Below are 23,162 nucleotides of genomic sequence, written 5' to 3'. Positions count from 1 at the left end.
AAACTGCTCAGCTCAATCCTGCCTGGCTGGAAAAGCATCTGTTTTCTTTCCCCTGCCTGGTTACTAGTGGGTTTTGTCACCTGATTCATACGGATGAGATTGCTGAAAACAACAGGCAGCTACAAAGCTCCAGGAAATGTAATAGTATGTCGCTCCTTTCTGGGGGGGGGTGTATGTGGGGGGGGTATGGGTGTGTGTGTGTGTGTGTGTGTGTGTGTGTTACACGCACATTTATAACTGCAGCACTTGGCCTGAAAAGATGTTCTGACAGAGGAAAGGCAGGCATCTCCCCAGCAGCAGGAAACCAGCCCAGGAGTGGGAACAAGGCCCAGTCAGCGTCTCATACCCCTTAATTCATCCAGTCAACAACCCCCTCTGCTAAGAGAGCCTGGTGGTTACAGACACAAGGGTCTGATTCCTGGATTCAGATCTGGGCTCTGCCACCCACTAGCATTGTTATTTCATACGCCAGCTCTCTATTCCTCAGCTTCAGAATGAGAAAGAACACACATTAGCCTCTCTCATCCAAACCCTTAGAGCTGAAAGTGCTTTGGAATTCGGGATTTGGGGGCTTTAGAAGCAGGGGTGTGGTGCTCTGGCGTCTGGTGCACGCCGTCTTCCACCTCATTGATGTGTTTACAGAGAAGCATACAAAGGTCAATCAGTGAGACGAACATAGACAGTCCAGGAGCTCCCACTGTGGAGCAGTGGGCTCGGCAGCATCTTGGGAGAGCTGGGACGCGGGTTCCATACCAGCCTGGCACAGTAGGTTAAAGATCCAGTGTTGCTGCAGCTGCAGCTTAGGGGGAGAGAGAGAGTGAGAGAGAGAGAGGCAATCAATAGTTCCACATGCATTCAAGTCATAGCTTGCAGCCACATGAGTCAGGTCAGATCAAATCAGGTTTTGCCGCCAAATTTTTTTTTTTAAGTATCGCTTTGGACGTTGATGTCTGTGGACCCTTAATAGCATCCAGCTCCTTGAGTGGTAAGGAGGATTAATGAGATAATGCCTGTAATGGGCACTTAATATAGTCAGTAAGTATTTGCCGAGTGCCCATGAAGTGCCAGGCACTGCCTTGGGGCAGTCAGCAGGTAACCACAACCAGAGTCAGCGCGTGTTTTCGGAAAAGGGTGAATACCGTCGTTTTCTGAGTTATACATTCTCTATCACAACTGCTCGGTTTTTCTATCGTAGAGTGAAAACTGCCAGGGGCAAGGCCTGAAAGAATGGCATGGCTGTGTTCCCATAAAACTTTATGCCCCAAAAGAGACAGAGAGCCAAATTTGGCCCCTGAGCTGTAGTTTACAAACCTCTCAAGACAGACATGACTCTGGCTCATTGACCACACGAGGCAATCCACTGATCAGTAAGGAAATGGTGGGATAGACAGTCCAAGGCAGTGAACAGCCTGCCTCATCAAGCATAGCCAGCAAGGTGGGAGCAGCCTTGCAGAGGGGGTCAGAGAAGCCTCCCTGAGTGTGGGAAGCTTGAACTGGCCCTGGAGGATGAAGAGCAACCAGCCATCTAAGATCTGCAGGAAGAGCGCTCCTGCCGTGGCGGGCTCAGGAAGAGTCAGCGGGACAGAGAGAAATTGGAGGTGGTGACAGATTTGATCTGATGTGTCAGAGAGGGCAGTTCAGGGCTTTGAAAAGTTCTTCCTGGTAGCTTGAGGCAGTGTCTTGAGCTCAGCACTGCTGACGTTTGGGGTCAGATAATTCTCCGTCCTAGCAGGGCGGGGAGTGGGGATGGAGGAAGCTGACCTGCACATCGTAGGATACTAAGCAGCATCCCCGGCCTCCAGCCACCAGATGCCAGAGAACTCTGCCCCCGCGATGACAGCCAGACCTGTCTCCAGGTGTTGCCGGTGGGCCTGGGAGGGCAAAAATTCTCTCCCCTCCACTCGTGGTTGAGAGCCAACGCAGAGTTTCTACGTGGGCTTCACCTGCTCCATGTCGAGTGCTAAGCTGACAAGAGGCATCTCCTCTGAGCTTCAGAACCATGCAGCCAGGGAGGGGCAGTGCCTCCCAGCAGCCTCCAGCCAGCCAGGCCCAGCAGGGCTTTTTAGCCATGCATGGAGTCTGGACTTGATCCTAACAGTGCTGGAAAGGCTTGGAGCCAATGACACTTTAGAGGACGCTCAAGGCATCCCTGAACCTTGAGGGCCAAGACCAAGTTTATCTTTATTAAATGAAGAGTAAAGTGGGGGAGAGCAGTCAGAAATAGAGGAACCCCTGTTAGGAAAAGTTGTCACTCAAAAGGCAACAGAAGAGGAGTTCCCATCGTGGTGCAGCAGAAACAAATCCAACTAGGAACGACGAGGTTGCGGGTTCGATCCCTGGCCTTGCTCAGTGGGTTAAGGATCTGGCATTGCCCGGAGCTGTGATGTAGGTCGCAGATGTGGCTTGGATCCTGCATTGCTGTGGCTATGGTGTAGGCTGGCAGCTACAGCTCCAATTCCACCTCTGGCCTGGGAACCTCCATATGCCATGGATGCGGCTCTGAAAAGTGAAAAAAAAAAAAAAGGGCAACAGAAGAAACAAAAAAGGAAAAGCTGGTATTTAAATATGTTGCTGTTGAAAATGGAGAAGAACTGAATAGCTCTGGAGGGGTATTCCTGAGACCAGGGTTTCTCCCCTGTGCCCAGGGGACCAGCAGCAGCAGCATCCCCTGGGAGTTTGCTAGAAACACAGAGTCTCAGGCCCACTGCAGACCTGCCTGGTCCGAACATGCATTCAGTAAGCTGTTCAGGCAATTTGTGTGTGTGTCCCATCTGAGAGGTCTCGTCCTGGTCCATGTGTTTCCTGCACAGTACAAGGCTTTACCCTGCTCACTGTAGTGAGCGTTTCTTTAATCTTTACGGCTCCCCTGAAAGATGGGTCTTATTATGCCCATTTCACAGCTAAAGAAATCAAGGCTCTGTGGATTTAAGTCACTGGTCCCATATCACATGCTTTGTAAGTTCTATAGTAAAGTTTTATTTGTTTAAATTTTTAACTCTACTGAAGTATAGTTGATATGCAATGTTGTGCTAACTTCTGTATGACCGAGTGACTCAGTTTTACTTACATTCTCTTTTTCATATTCTTTTCCACTATGGTTTGTCACAGGATATTGAATGTAGTTCCCTCTGCTATACAGTAGGGCCTGTGGTTTATCCACCCTATGTATAATAGTTTGCCTCTGCTAATCCCAAACTCCCAATCCTTCCTTCTCCCAACCCCCTCTCTCTTGGCAACCACAAGTCTGTTCTCTACATCTGGGGGTTTGTCTTTGTTTCATGGATAAGTTGATTTGTGTCATATTTTAGGTTCCACAACTAAATGGTATCATATGGTATTTGTCTTTCTTTTTCTGACTTACTTTGCTAAGAATGATAATCTCTAGGTCCATCTATGTGGCTTCAAATGGCATCATTTCATTCTTTTTATGACTAACATTCCATTTTATATAATATATATACACACCACATCTTCTTTATCTCTTCTTCTGTCAGGGGACGTTCAGGTTGTTTCCGTGTGTCGACTCTTGTGCATAGTGCTGCTATGAACATAGGGGTGGAGGTGTCTTTTTGAATTATACTTTTGTCTGGATATATGCCCAGGAGTGGGATTGCTGGATCATATGGCAACTCTATTTTTAGTTTTTTGAGGAAACTCCTTACTGTTTTCCATAGCGGCTGCCCCAACTTATATTCCCACCAACAGTGTAAGAGGGTTCCCTTTTCTCCACACCCTTCCCAGCATGTCTTATTTGTAGACTACGGTTTTAGACTCAAGCCTTCAGCATCTCAAGCCTGCGCTCTCAATCACATCTTTCTTGGTGTGCAGGAAAAAACAGGAACTAGTCTCTCTCCTATAAAATCTCCAGGAGCGGAAGCATGACATCAGCCTAAGTCAGCAGTTCTCAACTGTTTTAGTCTCAGGACCCCTGCACACACTTCGAAATTATTGACAACCCGAAAGAGCTTGTATGTATAAGAGTCAGATCTATCTATATTGACCTATATGAAATTAAATCCGAGAGATTTTTGAAATGTTTATTAAGTCATTTAAAAATACCAATAACACACCTCCCCTGTGTTAACTTTAACATGTTTTTATGAAAAATAAGTAATGCTCACCCCTCCCCAAATGTAGTGAGTAGAGCGGCTTTGTTGTCACACTTTTGCAAACACCTTTAACATTCAGCTTCACGGCAGGCAGTGAGAGTCACATTATTTGCTTTTTGTTCAGATGGTTGCAGTAGCACACATATCACGAAGTCTCTGGAAAATTCAGGAATTCTGGAACATAATAAAGAATAGATATTCTCTCAGAGGCCAAAGGGAGCCTAGATTTTTATATCTGAAGCTTCAACATTCAGTGCCTAACAGACACCAAAAGCCTGTGTTTCTCTAATTGGAAACTTACTTATTTATTCATTTATTTACTCTTTGGTCTTTTTAGGGCCGAACATGCGGCATATGGAGGCTCCCAGGCTAGGGGTCTAATCAGAGCTGTAGCTGCTGGCCTACACCACAGCCGTAGCAACACAGGATCCAAGCCACATCTGTGACCTACACCATAGCTCACGGCAATACCGGATCCTCGACCCACTGAGCGAGGCCAGGGATCGAACCTGAAACCTCATCATTCCTAGTCAGATTTGTTAACCACTGAACCATGACAGGAACTCCTGGAAACTCTTTTTTAAATATTGGTAATTGTACAGGGTTCCTTCATGGCTCCGTGGGTTAAGGATCCAGCGTTGTCACTGCTGTGTCTCTGATTATAGCTGTGGTGTGGCCTGGGAATTTGTGCATGGCCTGGGAATTTGTGCATGCCCTGGGCACAGCCAGTAAAGGAAGGGAGGGAGGAAGGGCAGGAGGGAAGGCGAGGGGGAGGAAAAGAAAGACCGGTGATGTGTTGGTGTTCTAGAGTCACCATAGCAAAGTACCACGCCTGTGTGTCTTAAACAGAAATGTATTCTCCTGCAGTTCTGGAGGCTAGAAGTTCTAAATCAAGGTGCCAGCGGAGTTGCTTCTGTCTGTGGGCCCCCAGGGAGCACCGTCCCGCGCCTCGCCAGGGCTGGCCGCCTACCATCCTTAGCGGCCCTTCGCTGGGGCCCAAGCTCGGCCTCCATCTCCACATGGCATCTCCCCCCTTGACACAGTAAGGGCCCCCAACCCAGTATGATTTCATCTTCACTTTGTTACATCTGCAAAGACCCTATTTCCTGGCCATGATGTCCAAAATCACACTGAACTGATCTAGTGAAAACTGCGCTGACGCCGTCGCAGGCCTCCATGTCAGGGATCAGCAGGCAAACCCCACTGGCCACCTGCTACTGTGCGGGTCCAAGAGCTAGTGTGTTCTTTCGCGGCTGTTTAAGAGTCTACAGAACAGCCCTGCTAGTGCCTCTTGCCTCCCAAAGCCCGAACTATCTATCTGGCCCTTTAAAAAAAAAAAAAAAAATTGCCGGCCCCCAGTCTATCTAGACCCTGCAGTCTGCACTGGGTCCACCACCAGCCCTGGTTGTGGATGTTGGATTCTGCTATTGGAACCACAGTCAAGGCCACCAATTATAACTAGATGCTGTTGTAACAAATCTCTAAAGCGGACTCCACACACACAGCTCATCCTTCTTTGTGTCCCTGGGTTCCAGTTAAGAGTCTGGGGCATTTGGGAGTTCAGGCTGTGGCTCAGCAATAACGAATCCAACTAGTATCTCTGAGGATGTGGGTCAGTCCCTGGCCTGGCTCAGTGGGCTAAGGATCCGGCGTTGCCGTGAGCTGTGCTGTAGGTCACAGACACGGCTCAGATCCTGCTTTGCTGGGGCTGTGGTGTAGGCTGGCAGCTGTAGCTCCAATTGGACCCCTAGCCTGGGAACCTCCAGATGCCATGGGTGCAACCCTAAAAAGACAAAAAAAAAAAAAAAAAAAAAAAAAAGGTCTGGGGTATTTGCCTCTGTTGGGCACACCATAGATCAAGATTTAGGTCATACATCACACCTTAGTTGTAATGGAGGCTGGAAATCAATTTTTAACACTTTCAGTTTCTGTGGTGAAAGGTGAGCTCTGCTTGCTACCCAGAATCACAGGGGAGTACGTCTCTAAGGTTAGGAAGTGGGCTCAGTTGGTCGATGACTGAAGTAAAACATAACTACCCACTGTAGTTGGTGAGGACACATCATCTCAGCACTTTCTCTGCTGGACACATAAGAGCACGAAGTCTGGTAACTAGCTTTTGGAGCTAACTCCATCTGCACAGCCCAAAGGCCGTCTTCAGACACTGTTTGCAGCGTTCCCACTCAGATGCAAAACTTGACCTCTGATAAGTGTCCTTAACTTTCTAAAAGGCCTAAGATTGGAGTACCTGCTGTGGTGTGGTGGGTTAAGAAGCCAGTGGCAGCCGCTTGGGTCCCTGCAGAGGTGTGGGTTTGATTCCCCAGCCTGGTATAGTGGGTTAAAGCTGTAGCATAGGTTGCAGCTGTGGCTCAGATTCAGTCTCTGGCCTGGGAACGTCCATATGCCGCGGATGCGGCCATTAAAAAAATAATTAAAATTAAAAGCCTAAAGTAAACGATTCCCCCAACCGCCCGAAACAGTATTTTAGAGCGGACTGCACAGTTGTTTAGCTGTTACTTTCATGTCTCTGTCTCTGCTTTGAGAAAATGACTTCAGCTCTCTGAGCCTGGGTCTCATCCAAAGAGTGGGCCGCGGATAACAGCAGAGGAAATTTACCGAGAGTGTCCCGTGTGTACGCCCGAGGCAGGGCTGTGTCACGTGCCTGGCTTCCTTCATCTTCGCAGTCACTGTCGTCTCCGTTTTACACGCAAGGCCGTGTCTTGACAACTCCAGAAAGCAAAACCACTAGCCCCGCGTTCTACCCCAGGGGACACCTTGCACCAGGCTGCCCAGCAGCCTGAAGAGCATGAGCGATTTAGCTAGTACGCGACAGATTAGATCGGAACCCGGCTTCGCTGATAGCAGAGCCAAGGACACGTTTTCTCCTTCCTCTGTGCTTGACTTTCTTATCTGTCCTCTACCTCGTAGAGCTAGACGATTATGTTCAGGCACAGGAAGCCACAGAGCAGAGAGGTCGCTCTTAAAATAAAAGCCATATTACTAAAAAAATAAAATAAAATAAATTTTTGAAAAAGGAAGTTCCCATTGTGGCTCAGTGGTAAGGACTAGTATCCGTGAGGATGTGGGTTTGGTCCCTGGCCTTGCTCAGTGCGTTAAGGATCGGGTGTTGCTGTGGCTGTGGTGTAGGCTGCGGCTGTGGCTCCAGTTCAGCCCCCAGCCTGGGAACTTCCATATGCTGCGAGTGTGGCCCTAAAAAGACAAAAAAAAAAAAAAAAAAGCCGATATAACGTCATTCCTTTGTTTTCCTTGAATGGTAACAACAGTGTGTGATTTTTGTTTGTGTGGCAGCTCATCGCTATTCCAGTGCCATGTAGTAGACTCGTGTGGCTACCTCTCAGTTACAGAGTCTAGAATTTATTTACTTATTTAATTGTTGGCTGCCCCATGGCACAGGGAAGTTCCCAGGCCAGGGATCAAGCCTGTGCCACAGCAGTGACAATGCCAGATCCTTAACTGCTAGGCCACCAGGGAACTCCCTAGAGCCAAGACTTTAAAATATTTCCACATAACCAACTGTGCTAGGCTGTCCATTCAGCCATAGGAGTGTGGTCAGCTAACTGACAATGGAGAAGCAGTGACTTAGGGTTAGCAAACACCGTGGCGAAGGACCACCCTCTAGCAGCAGCGACCATGCCCACCAAGTGCTTCTTGCGATTCAGAAATAGGCTTTTCGTTGGTAAAACTAGGGACTAATTGGTTAGCACGATGATAGTAGAAATTGATTTGCATTGGTGAAACTAAAGGTACCGAGCCTTGAGAATTGACCAGAATGCACTCCAGGATGTAACAGTCCATCCTTCCCCTGTACCCTTCCCTGCTTCCTCTCATTAGTTCTGTGTCCAGTCACTGCTTTAGGAGGATTTCTGATGCTGTCATGCTGACCCGGAGCACAGAATCCTGCTTTTGGAATGTTGTTATGCCTGCCTGGAGTCAGCATTTTATTTAGGGTGTGACCAGAGCGCCAGAAAGAATAGAGTACTAGGACTTGACCAGGCTTCCGGCACGGGTTGTATAAATTGTTCTGTGCCGGCTTTGCTAGTAATTGTGTGGCTGCTAGGAGTAACAGAATTCGGACAGAGATTTGATTTGATGACAACCTGTAACTAGGCTATGAGAAAACAGCTAACTCTTACCTTTGGCAAAAATAAGCTAAGAACGGTTTCATGCAAATTGGCTTGGATCACAACAATTGGTTGTTGCCAGCATCCAACAGCCATGGCCCAAGTCTTCCCTCCTAGAGAATTACTATTGGTTCAGCCTTTAGTCAGCAACGTAGTCAGAGAAGATGGGCCCAGGACTAGGACATGAGCCATCAGCCAGGAGTCAGCAAACTATGGCCCCCCAGACGAAAATCTGGCCCTTCACTTGTTTTTATAAACAAAGGTTTATTGGAAGGCAGCCACACCCACTCGTTTATATGTTGTCTGTGGTTGCTTTTGAGCTGCTGCAATAACAGAGTTAAGTACTTGCAACAGAGACCATCGGCCCACAGAACCTAAAACATTTACCATCTGGCTCTTTACAGGGAACGTTTGTCTTTGTCTAGTAGAGATGAATACCAATCAAAGTGGTCTATGGGGAGTTCCTGTCATGGCTCAGCAGAAATGAATCTGACTAGTATCCATGAGGACACGGGTTCGATCCCTGGCCTCACTCACTGGGTTAAGGATCTGGTGTTGCCGTGAGCTGTGGGGTAGGTTGCAGATTCAGCTTGGAACTGGCATTGCTGTGGCTGTGGTGTAGGCCGGCAGCTCCAACTCTGATTTGACCCCGGCCTGGGAACCTCCATATGCTGTGGGTGCGGCCCTTAAAAAAAGAAAGAAAGAAAGAAAGAAAGTGGCCTATGGAACAGAAGCAGTCGGCATGACCTGGCCGCCCGTCAGAAGTGCAGGCTCTCATGCCTCACGCAGGCCCACCCCAGAATTAGGGTATTTAGGGGGTAAAACCTCCCGCAAAGAGGAAAAAGAATTTCATCACTGGTTTACACCAAATACCCTTCATCCCTTGGAGCTGGATGCATCGCTGGCCAAACAAAGCACAGGTTCGGTTAGTAGGAAGAAGAGGAAAAAACTGTTGAGTAGAGAACCCCAGGTGTCCTTAGTGTTCCTTCTCCTTTGATTATAGATTTTTTAACGTATATAAACAAAGGCCCCGATGCCAAGAGCGTGTCTGCTACTATCAAGAGGGAAAGGAACAGGGATTGTCCTTGGATCTAGACAAGCTTAGCTTGATGCACACGGCCTCGGGCCCGTCCTTTTATCTCCCTGAACTTTGGGTGTCTCAAGTATAAAATAAGGATGGTCCTTCCAGACTGAGGGTTTGTGTCAAAGGGGACAAGTTCAGCTGCAAGTCATGCAACCGCCTGTAAATGTGACTTAAGCTATTTCCTATCAAACACAACACGAAAGCTAGGGTTCGGGGGATAAAACATGGGATAGGAATAAAGATGTCTTCAAAGATGTAGGCTCTTTCCCTGTTTCCTCTCTACCCCCTTCCTGTATTTACACGTCTTTCCTTCGTGGATTTAAGATGGCTGCTACAACGTCATCTTCTTCTGCTCATTCAGAGGAAGGAAGGAGGAGGTGGCCGCCTTCCTGAACACTTCTTTCAATGGGGGAATGTCTTTCTCAGAAGTCCCCCGCCCCCAGCAGAATGCTGCTTAAGTCTTATTGGTGACACTTGCTTTAAATAGTTACCCCTAGGCAATCCCTGATAAAGGTAAGATGATCGTGATTGGTTTACACCAGCAGGGGTCGGTAAACTTTTTCCCTTGAGAGCCAGACAGTAAATGTTTTAGGCGTTATGTGCCATACACTGTCTCTCACAACTGTGCTGCTGTAATGGTGTGAAAAGCAACCACAGACAGTGCATAAAGTAACTGTGTCTGGCTGTGTTCCAAAAAAACCTTAGTTATAAAAACAGGTGGTGAGTGAGGTTTGGCCCGCAAGCCATAGGTTGCTGATCCCTGTTCTATACCTTAGTCATTCAGAGTACAGGAGCCAGATTCAGATAGATTCAAACCCCGGGTTTGTCATTTAGCAGCTGTAAGACTGCAGACAGAGCTCTATCTCTCTGTGTTCCAGGTGCCTTGTTTTGTAAAATTGAAAATGCTTAGACCTTCAGGAAACAAAAAAACCAATCTAAACTATGGCATAAATATCCTCCTGATAGGACAGCTCCAGGGTTGATTAATTCAGTTAGTCTAGTCCCAGGTTCCTTTGATTTCACTCTGCCCATCTGAGTGTACTGGCTTTGAAATTCGAGTTGGCCTCTCATGGCCACAAAATGGCTGCCACTGCACCTGATGGTGTTTTTCATCTAAAAAAAGGGTCTGGAAGTGGGAAGAGAGAACATTCCTTCCTTGATTGTCTATTCAAGAGCATGAAAAGAATTATGGTCTTTTGGTCAGAATTATGTCATATGGCAATTCCTTAATCAGTGATTAGCAACAGAAATAAAATTATCTTAAATGCTTAGACTAATTGAACCGCAGTAACTGGGGGCGGCGGTTTCCAGGCACTGACAGTATTTCAAAGCTCTGAGGATGATCTGACCTGTGGCCAGGGTTGACAACCACTGATATTGACCAATCAAAACTCCATACCTTGGGACTATTGACATTCTAGCTTTTCCTGAAGCACATAGCACTTCCAAAAAAAAGAAGAAGAAAGAAAGAAATTTAAAAAATATATATGTGTGTGCATATAAGTTTTGTTTTATCAGCAAAAAAAATTAGTGATTGCTATTAGGTAGACAACAACCAGGGCCTGCTGAACATAATTTAAAAACAAAACAAAAAAAAAAACAAAAAAAAACAAAAAAACCCCAGCACATGGTCCCTTGTATATTTTTAAGTTGACATCTTAAATTTTTTACCACTGTTCAAATAAGCCCATTTTTTTCTTAAGAAATAAAAGTCGGTAACCATTTTGTATGAAAGAAAAGAATATAGTGAGTAACTGTAATTGGAACATACAGTTCATTATATGACTTGATAAAATAAGTTTTAGGAGTTGTCTTGTGGCCTAGCAAGTTAAGGATCCCATGTTTTCACCATGGCAGCTCGGGGCACTGCTGTGGTGCAGGTTCTATCCCTGGCCAAAGAACTTCCATATGTCATGCGTGCCACCAGAAAAAAAGAAAAAAGAAATAAATAAAATAAAATGAAATAGCTGAAGTTTGTTTTAAAAGAAAAAAAGAAAAGAAATGCATGTAAGATAAAGTCATCACATTTAGGTGCCTCAGTTACTCCTCAAAGATGGATCTCCCAAAACCAGTGTTTGGCTTCATCTCTTTGTTAACCTTGAAGATTTTATTGCACCACCTACCCCATCAATGCTGGGGTACACCCTTCCACAGACTGCTCTGTAATGGAGGAAAGGGTTATTGTGAATTTAGGCATGCAGGACCATTCCCAGACTGGTTTCGGAGTAAGGAAATGTGAGTAAAAACATGCAGATTCTGCAAAGTAATTCCCTTAAGACTCAGTGTAACAGGGCCTGTTTTAAGACAACTGGTCTACCGTAGTCCATCAGGTTGTTTTGCAGATTAAATGAGATAATATGCCTTTGCTCTTTCCTCTGCCTGGAACTTTCTTCTGGAGTCTAGGTCCTCACCTGTGGCCTCTCCTCCTGTTTCAAGGCTCTTCCTCACCTCCGCCTCCCAGAGTGCTACACCCACTTTGACGCTCTCCACCCCGCACGTCCTGTTTCATTTCCTTCCTGGCGCCTTGTCATCTGCACATATCCCGGTTCTTTAACTCGTTGACTCACTTACCTGTTTTGTTCACGGCTGAATCCCCAGAACCAACTGCTGGACCTGCAGCAGGGTAGGTACCAAAGTAGTTTAAAAACTGGCCGAATGAAAGGACGAACAATCAAAACCAGCCTCCTCTCAGAGGCGAAGGAGTCTGGAGTTTGGGGTCAGGATTTGGGGGTCATTGGTCCGGGCACTGCATGCATGTCATTGTTCTTATCTCGTAGCTGAAAATAGGATTGCCTTCCTTGTAGAGTTCCCAGGAGGACTTAGCATCATGTTTTCAGAACTAACAGCCCACAGGGCCTGGCACATAGGAGATACAGAAGGTACTATTTTTTTTTTTTTTTTTTTTTTTTTTGGCTTTTGGGGCAGCATGTGGAGGTTCCCAGGCTAGAAGTCGAGTGGAGCTGCAGCTGCCGGCCTAAGCCACAGCCACAGCAACTCGGGATCCAAGGCGAGTCTTCAACCTACACCACAGCTCACGGCAACACCAGATCCTTAACCCACTGAGCAAGGCCAGGGATCGAACCCACATCCTCATGGATCCTAGTCGGGTTCTTTAACTGCTGAGCCACGAAGGGAACTCTGGAAGGTGCTATTATAAATGCTGTTTGTTAACATTTGTTAAACACCTGGATGTATAAATACATTCATCAATCCTGGAAAGTGATAAAAAATAAAGCCACTGTTAACAACACCGAAAAGCTTAGTCACATGGCAGCACGGCTCAGTTTCTAAGATCTCCAACTTCTGTTAGTAGGAAAAAAGAGAAAATAATTGTTGGGTAAGGAACTCCAACTGCCCTTAGTTTTCATTCTCCTTTGAAATTTTTATATTTATAAACAAAGCTCCCAATGATGAGAGTTTGTATATTACCATTGTGCTGTAAACATCAGATGCAAATCTGATGGTTCTCACTTTAATAACTTCTGTTTCTTGCACTTTTGAGAATATCAAAGCAAAAGGTTTTTTACGTCTCCTGGAAAACAGTATTTTGCTTCTTCATTATTTTGGAAATTACCCTAGAGATTTTGGTTTTTACATGAGGTTGTGTTTGCAGCTTTGATAAAACTGATAAGGCAATGAAAGTGTTTTGGTTTGTTTTAAATTTAGGGTAAAAGTACTTTCAAATTTGGTGGAGACAAAAAGAAAGGGAAGAGGAAGAAAAGTTTGTTTTTGTTTGTTTTAGATATTCCTGGGATCCTGACAGATTCAGTTCTCCAGTAACTATTATTATTCCTGACATTTCAGAATCATCTTTCCTGTTCAGCAACACATTAAAAAAAAAAAAAAAAAGAAGAAGAAGAAGAATTTTGGGAACAGAAGAAAACATTTGGGTTTAAGAGCATGAGCTCAGAGGGTCTAGAGCAAGGATGTGCACACATTTTTCCAGTGAAGGAATAAATAGTAAAATAGTAGGCTTCTGCCCTTGTAGCTCAAAAGCAGTCATAGGCAGTATATAACCACATGAGCATGGCGGTGTTCCAATAAAACTTTATGTACAAAGACAGGCCTTGAGCTGGATTTGCCCCTTAAACTGTAATTACCAACTGCTGATCTAGAATTATATTTTGTCTCTACCATTTTTAAGCCGGTAATCCAGCCAAATCCTCATTTATCTATAAAAGGGACGTAACCACACCACTTCATTAGATTCAGAGGATAAAGTGGACCCGTGTATAAATTATTCCATGTGAGCATTCTCTAAATGCTACCTCCTCTTCTCGTATGATGGAAATAGCAGTCAGCCAAACATTTAGGAGGTGTCACACTCGACTGCAGGTAGCCTCCGGAAAAGGTTTCCCTTGTCCAGCGAGTTTAGCTTGGTCCGAACTTAGCTTTTGGCTAAAAATGCCTTTTCTCTCTTTCCTAAGCAATTCCATTTAAGGTAGGTCCAGGAAGAAAAAAAAAAAGAGAGAGAGAGAAGTGCAGAGGTAGACAGGTGACCCAGATAGATGGGTCTCCTGGGGAAGAGCCATAACTCTGCCCCCCCCCAACATTTCCTGCCCCCCCACCCCCACCCCCCAAGTGCTCCTCCTGCCCCAGTCTCAACTCCTTTTTGGAGGAAAGCTCAAGCATTCTGCCCAGAGGCTCAAGCTGGCCTGGAGTGAGCCCTTGAAAGCATATCCTGAAGCCCGTTCCTTTGAATCCAGTGCTGCTTACGTGCGCACCGAGGCAAAACCAACCTTTACATATTCCATGAACCAGCACCACAGAGGAAACAGATCCTCTGGGATTTTATTTTCCTTTTTTCTTGGAGACATTTTTCTTACGTGTGGGCTTCCCACTTAAGTTTTTAGGATTTCTGGCGTGGGGTATTGGCTTTGTCTCTCATTTCTTTGCCCAGATTGTCAGGTGCCCGCGTATTATTTACACCTCCCATTCACTCTGGGCTCTAATCCTCCCTTTCTTATTTCTTCCTAGACCTGGCCTCCTTTTTCCTAACCAGCAGGCGAGCTCCCCAAGCCTCAAGATAAACAGCAAACAAGATTGTGAATTTCAATGACAAATGCAGCAGGCGACATATTTTCCAGCCCCACATGATTTTTAACTTGGGGATGGTTGGTAACTTCTTCGGTTTTCCTGCTCTGAACATCGATAGGCCCAGTTCCTCTTTCGATTTGGCCTCTTTGCGTCTCTTCCTGAATTAAATTTTTCAAGTCGCCGGCTTGTCACAGGACATGTGGCGCTGCCCAGCTCTGTAACGCACATTTCCTTTTTCCCAGGCGTCACAGAAATTTGCAGTACACACTGCAAAGACAAAGAACAAAAAGACCTCACGAGCTGAGCAAAAAGATTCAGTCATATCCATGATTTCACCAGGTTTCCAAGTGGATAATGAAATCAGACTCCTCCCCTCCCCCGCGGGAGGAGGGGGTCCCACGCCACCCACTTACTGAACGTAAAATCTCACCCACGTCTTCCCAAGGACACACTTTGTTCTAAATCCCCAATGCTGGCACAGCCCTTTTGCGAAGGAGAGAAGGAAGCTGCCCCTAAGTTGTAAGAGTGAGCTGCAATCTTTCTCTGAGCCCAAGATAAAAGGAGCAAACAGGAGGGAATTAGTCAGTATGAAGCATGCATTTCTAACAGCAGACGTAGGATGCTGTGCAAAGAGCTTGGCGTGACTGACTCCTGGGTTGGTGGGGGGACAGGACTTTTCTCTTTTCCATGAGCCTTTCACTCTCAAGCAGGAGGAAAGATTAAAAACTTGTTCAGAATAGATCTTTAATGGGTTAATAGTACTGTTTTAAGTCTTATTTTTTTTTTAAGCTAGTTGAATCAGTTCTCCGGATGAAAGCAATGTAGGGATAGGTGTGGAGTAAAGGAACTGCTTTTAGGAAGAGGTGAGGGGTTTGAGCAAAGAATCACAGGGTGTACCCCAGACTAGAGTATCCCATCTACCCAAAGCCTAGCAAAAAGGACAAGTGAAATGCCTAAGGAACATCCTTCAAAGAGATACTCTGTCACCATTTAAAATGTCAGTTTTTTTTTCTAACATGACCTGCTCTCTAAGAGATCTAAGTGAAAAATGGAAAGTGAAGCATGCTTGGTAAAAACAGAAAAGTGTGAGTGTTTGATATACACATATGCTGATCCATGCGGGGCCTGTTCCGGATGCACTGAACCCCAGCAGTCATCTTCTCTGGGGAGGGGAGTCCCCCTTCTCCACAAGCCCTTTGATTTGAATTCTCTGCCTCCCCCCACCCCAGGAGGACGAAATTACCTCATTGTGCTCAAAAACTTATAGCTATTTTTCTTAATGTGTGCAGACATAGAAAATTGATGATACATATTTTAAGTAAAAAAAAAAGTTGGGAGTTCCTGGCGTGGCTCAGCGAAAGCGAATCAGACTAATATCCATGAGGATGCAGGCTCGAGCCCTGGTCTCGCTCAGTGGGCTAAGGGTCTGGTGTTGCCGTGAGCTGTGGTGTAGGTCGAAGACGCGGCTTGGATACCACATTGCTGTGATGTAGGCCGGCAGCTACAGCTTTGATTCGACCCTAGCCTGGGAACTTCCATATACTGCGGATGCGGCCCTAAAAAGACAAAATAATTTGTACAGTAGTGTCTATAAATATGATTACACTGATATATATATATATATATATGTATATATATATATAGTCTTTTTAGGGCCAAACTGGCGACACAAGGAAGGTCCCAGGCTAAGGGTCAAATTGGAGCTACAGCTGCCAGCCTGTACCACAGCCACAGCAACTCTGGATCTGAGCCACAGCTCACGGCAATGCCGGATCCTTAATCCACTGAGCCAGGCCAGGGCTCAAGCCTGCATCCTCATGAATGCTAGTCGGGTTCGTTACCACTGAGCCATAACGGGAACTCCACACTGGCACATTTAAAATAAAGACTGTGGAGTTCCCTGTCGTGCAGTGAGTTAAGGATCTGGCATTGTCACTGCAGTGGCTTGGGGACCCCTGGCCTGTGGAACTGCCACGTGCCCTGGACACAGCCAAAAATTTTTTTCCTTAAATAAAATAAAATAAATGATATGCACGTATACACACACACACACATGCGTGCATGTTTATGGAACACGCCTGGAAGACTCTGTCAGCAGTTATTAGCTGTCTCAGTTGAGCTCATGCGCTAGTGGAGTGAGTCAAGGGAATAAATATGAGTCTTTTACCTTAATTTTATACTGTTCGAATCTTTTCGAGATTTTTAAATCTTAAAAACCAAAAGGAAGAAAAGAGAAGGAAACCGTCAAATCCCGACCCACAGCACATAAGAAATGTGGGCCATGTCTTTCCAGGGAATTCAAACTCTCAAGGTAAATTTCTGCTTTTTGCCGCCTTAACAACGGGACGTTATACATGACTAGGGACGCTGGAATTTCTCCCCTTCCCTAAATGCCGTTTGCTGGGACCGCTCCAAGCTCCAAATGGCTTTCCGAGGTGGCCTGTTGGTGTCTTTATCTCAGGGAGCCGGCATGAAGAAGCCGGAGCCTCCGCCTTCAGGGAGATGGAAGAGCAGAGCCAAGAGAAGGCCGGGCTTTGAGCCGGGAGTCCTCCTAGTATTTACTTTCCTGCCTTGTGCCGTTGAACTGCACTTGAATGACTCTATTAACAAGAGCGAGGTGACTTGATGAAATCGTGAGTCTGGCAGGCTCCCGTTTCCTGTGATGCTGGCTCCTCTTATAAGTCATATTGGATAGTCAGCCTCCCTGATGGGATCCCATGGAAATACCCTCTCCCTTGTCAGTTAGTTCTGGGAAGACCTCTTAGGTTTTCTTCTGCCTTCGGCCTCTGCAAAAAGGATGGGAAGAGACACATTTGAAAGCAGAGGGTTCAAAAGGCTCTATGTGCGTCCCAGCTTCCAGGCGCTTGCACAGCAGTAAACTACTGAAATGAACATGTTTTGCAAATGGACAAGATCTGTTTTCTGAGATGGATAACAAACCCATAAGGTCAAATAGCAGCCCGACTCATTTCTGCACGTGCATTTTTTGGGCTAGGAAATGCCGAGAACGAAGTTCACAACTTACCCAACTTCCAGCACTTGGGTTTTTTGTTTTGTTTTGTTTTGTTTTTTCCTCTTTCCTGGAGCAGCTTTTTCTTGCTTTGATGATGTTCCACTTGAAATGTCCCTTCTTGCTTCCTTAAGTTATGAGCTTATTCTTTTTTATTCGGGACGGAGGGGTCAAGTAGAGAAGCCAAACGTAGACAAATGAGGAGTGTGACAGAAGAACCTAGGATGTGAAATCGGAGGAGGGGGACCGGTCTGCCCCATCTTCCTGCTTGGCAGCTGGAGCTTCTTGTTAATTTGAATGCCTTGGAATTATAATGGCTGTGTTTGCAGGTATTTCTGAGGGATCATTTAGATTCCTTTAAATTGAGGTGAAATGTTAAAATAAAGGGGGACCCGACCATCTCTCAAGATGAAAAAAGGCTCGACCGGCTATTGTCCGACCTCCTCAGAGTCTGATTGACTAGTAGAACACATATCTCCATGGGAACAGATAAATGTCTGCTTTTCATGCCGGGAAATAACCAAGTCAGCCCATGGAGTTTCACCAACCTAGCGCTTTATTTGGATGGCTGTAAGCAGCCTCTCCCTTTTCATGTTCAGCCAAATTATCTGCCAGAATTTCTTTTCAAGTCTAGGGAGGGGGAAAAAAAAAAAAGGGTTTCCTTCCCCTCCCCCCTCTGCATGGAGTTAATTACTGTATTTTCATCTGGAAGGGTGGGAAAAAATACACACTGAGCCGAAATAGCACACAAAACCACGGCTGGCGTGTTGTATCTGCCTGGTGTCTATTAGCTGTTGGTAATTTTTTTTATTTTAAGGTATCACGGTCTGCAGTAGTATTGGTAACAAAATAGCCTGGGGGTCGGGCGAGGACCGGCTGTTTGGGATTGCTTGTTTATAGTCATGCCAGTGTCGGCTGTGTGACCTCAGGCAAGAGGAGAGCAGCACTGTTTTAATATTGTGCTCTGAGAAATTGGGGTGGGGGAGGGTAGGCAAGATTGCCGGAGAGTCTCAGGTATCTGCCTCCCCTCCCCCGAAAGTCCCCAACATCTGCCACTTTAACTCCCTGATCACTGATCCATGCTCTGTGCCAACAAAAATTCGAGAACGGCTCTCAGGAGAGCTGGGGCTTTCTCAGTGATTCCACACACTTCTGCTTCTGTTCCTGGTTTAAAATAGCACCGGAAGCCGCGTTTTCTGATGAGATTACAGCACTTCTAGTTTAGTTTCTGAAGCAGAAGGAAAAAATAAATGGAAAGGGGAAAAAATAGAGGTGCAATCTTGTGTGTGTGTGTGTATGTGTGTGCGTGTGTGTGTACATATTTATATATATTCCCACACCCACATACTTTTTTTTTTCAACTCACAAGGCTGAAATGTTAAGGGAAAACTGTCTTAACCTACTTGATTCTAAAACTGGGCCCAAGCATGTGGGGGGGGGGTATTGGAATCCATTCACCCGTTCCTATTATTCTCTCCTTTGTCGTTTAAGCTCTGTGTGCCTTTGTCTCTTTCTTCCTCAGCACCTCCACCCACCCACCCAACAAGTCTGAACAGGAAATGTTTAAAGACCAGTGAACTAAAAACCCACCAGACATTTTTCAAAAGAACCCAGGTTAAAGCTCCCTGCACCCGAGGTAGCAATCAAGTCTCCATTCCAGCTCCTCCGTGGACGTGGTTCCTAAATATCCAAACCCCAGGGGTCTTTATCTGAACCAGCTGCTTCTGATGTCGGGAAGGAATGTGGCACATCAAGTGTGTGAACACTGCCTCTATTGTATCCAAACAGGCTGATTGAAGCCTGGATAATTGGCATGTAACCTTCTCTATTAATAGTGCAGACAGATATGTGAATTAGCTGAATCCCTCCGACATATGCCGTGCATTAGCTAAAGGGGCTTAACAATTCTCCAAACATCTCAGCTAACTATTACACCAATGATTAGGCTTTAGAACTTGATAACTTTGGGGGGAAATCAATAAATAATAGGGAAGCTTCACACTCCCTCTGAATAAGAAGGGCTTCTGTAATCTTATTATAAGTCCAGGACTGATACTGGCTGTCATTGATCATTTGGGGAGTTGAAGCTTTGAGGGTTTGGGAGAGTGCAAGAGAGAGAGAGAGAGATGCTAATGCAGAGTTTCTGGAGGAGACTGATAAATGAGGGGAGTTTTTGTTTAGCTGCTGTAGGCACCAAGGTGTGTGGAGAGCAGTGTAGGCTGGCCATGTCCTGTCTGAGTATCCTGTAAAGGAACATACCTGAATGAGATGTTTTGAAACACTGAATTAGGCTATTTAGAACCCTACGTTTCTAAATACTCGGTTAGTCTCACATCGGTTCCTAAGACTAGAGGAAGCACCACGGGCTGATGGTTAAGAAAATAAACTGCTGTCAGACTGCCTGGCTTGGGAGCGTGGCTCTCCTACATGCTACCTTGTAACCTTGGGCCACTTGTCCAACCTCTCTGCACTTCAGTTTTACCACCTGAAAAATAGGAAGAATAACAATTCCTAGCCGTCTGGCACTTGGTAAGGATCGCGTAAGTTGTATTCAGAAAATGTTCCGAAGAGGAAAGCAAGCATTTTCCCTTTGTACTTAATAGATAATGCACTGAAGATGTCTTTCCAAACTGCTGGGATTATGACTTACCAATAGGCGGTGAAAGCAGTCGGCGGGTCCCAACGATCGCTTTTCTAACAGAATGGAATGAAACCGCCTACACTGCACACAGGAAGGGTAAGTACTGTTTCATAAAACCTTTTGAGATGTGTGTGTGTGTGTGCACACACGCTATAAATAAGCACGTGTTATACATGTGTATACTGGATCTCAGTGGAAAAACATATTTCTTTAAGGTGGGTCAGGTATTCAAAAGAGGTGGAAAAACCTGCCATCAAGTAATTTAAAACCTGGAAACAACCTAAATGCATCCGTAGGAGATTGGCTCAGTAAACTAAGCTACATCCATGCCATAGGTTACCCAGCAGTCATTAGTAAGAAGGAGGTCAATTTCCATGTGCTGACGTGTACCAGACACCCAGAAATGTCACTCAGTGAAAATAAAGGGCATTGTGGTGTGTCTTTATTACAGTCCCTGGCCCCAGAACTTCCACATGCCATGGGCACGGCCAAAAGAAAGTTGCCTGTGATTTCAAAGACCTCTCCAGAAATCATTTATTTCCTAGCTAGGAGAGTCTGTGGAACCCAGGTTAAGATCAGAAGATCCCAGTGGGGAAAAAGTGGCGGATTCGGTCACAAATGTAAAAATAGGAAAGGAGTTCCTGTGGCTCAGTTAAAACGAATCCGACTAGGAACCATGAGGCTAGTTCATTGAACCATTGCGGGTTCAATCCCTAGTCTCACACTGTGGGTTAAGGATCTGGCGTTGCCATGAGCTGTGGCGTAGCTTGCAGACACAGCTCAGATCCTGCATTGCTGTGGCTGTGGCGTAGGACAGCAGCTATAGCTCCGATGGGACTCCTAGCCCGGGAACCTCCATATGCTGCAGGTGCAGCCCTAAAAAGCAAAAAAAAAAAAAAAAAAAAAGAGGAATGCTGAGGCCCAGTGCCTCACTCAGGATGACCCAGTTAGTCAAGAAGAGGGCAGAAGAGGAGTTCCCGTAGGGGTTCAGCGGTAACAGACCCTACTAGGATCCATGAGGATGTGGATTCGATCCATGAGAATACAGGTTCGAGCTGTACAAGGAGGGTAATAGAATGTACCTCAAGTAGATATTATCAAAAAGACTAAATAAACACACGTGTGCCATGTGCCGTGTCTACATGGAGTGGCAAAATCACTAATATGATTATAGGGGAACTCACTCCCCTAAGACCAGGGCTGTTGGCTTATAGCCGTAACAGCCACAGGTCAAATTTAACCCTGTTTTCTTTGGCCCACAGAATATTTTTATAGATGGGAATATTTATTTAAAATGTACATTTTCGGCTTCTACTGATAAATTAGGCGATCTGGCAACACTAGGATCATATTTTCAAATGGCACAAGTAGATAGAGCCAAGGAGTAGCTGCCACTGTAGCAGCTTCTGTTTACCGCAGTCACCACCCCGCCCTATTGCACTGGACTTGGCCTGCTTCACTCGTAGCTTACTCTTGTTGGCGATCGAGTTTGTCAGTCAGGATCCCAGCAGGAAATAGTTTCCATCCTGAAACAGAGGAGGTATCCAAGGGCCGTTGAACAAAGGGAGGGTTTTCAAAGATGAGAGCAGGGTTAAGAGAAACGAACAAGAGATGGTGAACGCCCAGAGGCGAGTACACAAGCTTGGAGCTGATGCTGCCCGTGGCCAGAAAAGGCAAAGGCAGGAGTTCCCGTCGTGGCTGAGCGGTCAGCGAACCCAACTAGTATCCATGAGGACGCGGGTTCAGTCCCTGGCCTTGCTCAGTGGATTAAGGATCTGGTGTTGCTGTGAGCTGTGGTGTAGGCCGGCAGCTACAGCTCCGATTCGACCCCTAGCCTGGGATCCTCCATATGCGGCAGGTGCAGCCCTAAAAAGACAAAAAATGAAAAGAAAAGGCAGGTTGTGGCCACCAGAACCTGAAGAAACTGCAGTGGGAGAAAACCCCCCGATAGGAGCTGGGGCCTCCCTAGAGCGGAGCAGGCAGCCTGGAGCAGGAAGAACACTAGGGAGGTCAACACCCCAACGTCACTGTCCCCCTCGCCGCCATCCTCGGCAGGTGCCTTACCATTGGCTCGAGTAGATACCGGACAGCAGGAGAGGCTGTTAATAAACACCGTCCAGAAAGGCACTCACAGAGTCTGGGTGGGGGGCGGAGGTGGGCGGAGGGTAGACAGCGAGGAAGCAATGAAAATATCTAACACATCATCTCTGCGTTTTCAATTCTTCCTATTCTTAGCAGCATCAGTACTTAACAGCATCGTATCAGTAACCACCCTCTCCCTGACTCACATTTGAGATTCCTGCTTCCCTGTATGTTTAGACTCTTGCCACTCAGCGATGCAGAACTGAACACTTCTTTGTGTCTCCTCGCTACAGCCCATTCATATTTCTGTCGTCCACCCAACAATTATATCTCAGCGTTGGCCAGGCTGCCCCTGCCCACTGAAGACAGGAACTGTCTCATTCATCTTGAAAATCCCAGAACCTAGCAATCTGTCACACATACAATACCTCTTAAAAACCCCGAGATTGTGGGTGGATTTCCATGTATTGTTCTCGTAATAAAAGGGACACTTGAAACGGGAGGGTGGGAGAAAACATCATCCCCCAGCTGTTCTCATCCACATCCCTGTTTCAAAGACGTGAACATTCACCAGATCAACAAAATTATAAAAGTAACAGTAACAGTAATGGTGAATGCTCTTTGAGTACTTACTGTGTGCCAGTCTCTTTTCACATGCATGATCGTATTTAAGTCTTTCAGCTATACCATGAAGTCATGTAATATTATTACTCCTGTTTTCCAGGGGAGGAAACTGAAGTGTAAAGAGAGCAATTATCTAAGATCAGTATTCGTTTCAGGACTGGCTATTATCAGATCCGGATGGGCACAGTCTTGAGTTGTAAATACTGCTTATTCATAGTTAAAATAGCCTTAGCCTGATACGACTTCAAGTATTTGTAAGCTGCACTATACATCTGTTATCAGCATATCATAATTCTGGTTATGCCGCAAGTAGAGACCCAATTTCACCAGTGGCTTAAGTGTACATAAGGGATGTTCCTTCCTTACAACAGGAAGTTCAGAGGTCGGCTACTGCTGGCTTTGGTTCATTGGCTTAAGGAGGTAAAGGCTGAGGTTT

At 45.9% G+C, this 23,162-nt stretch overlaps 1 long non-coding RNA gene across 4 annotated transcripts in view; it reads left to right on the top strand.

Annotated features, from left to right (window-relative positions):
* The window catches only part of LOC100513893 (uncharacterized), a 66,538-nt gene that overhangs the window by 16,558 nt on the left and 26,818 nt on the right, over positions 1–23,162 (top strand). For 2 of the 4 annotated variants that reach the window (XR_014832633.1, XR_014832630.1), the window contains exons 1-2: positions 11,866–11,955; positions 19,983–20,116. This is a non-coding gene — a long non-coding RNA (uncharacterized LOC100513893). Of the gene's footprint in view, positions 1–11,865; positions 11,956–16,476; positions 16,681–19,982; positions 20,117–23,162 lie in introns of those variants that run through there. The other 2 variants (XR_014832634.1, XR_014832632.1) reach the window with 2 other exon arrangements.

Source organism: Sus scrofa, chromosome 17, assembly GCF_054392235.1.
Source record: "Sus scrofa isolate SSC_HxYL_T2T_F1_AM1 chromosome 17, Sscrofa_HxYL_maternal_Yorkshire_Landrace_v2.0, whole genome shotgun sequence".
NCBI classification, from domain to species: domain Eukaryota; kingdom Metazoa; phylum Chordata; class Mammalia; order Artiodactyla; family Suidae; genus Sus; species Sus scrofa.
This window is presented reverse-complemented; position numbering and strand designations above follow the sequence as displayed.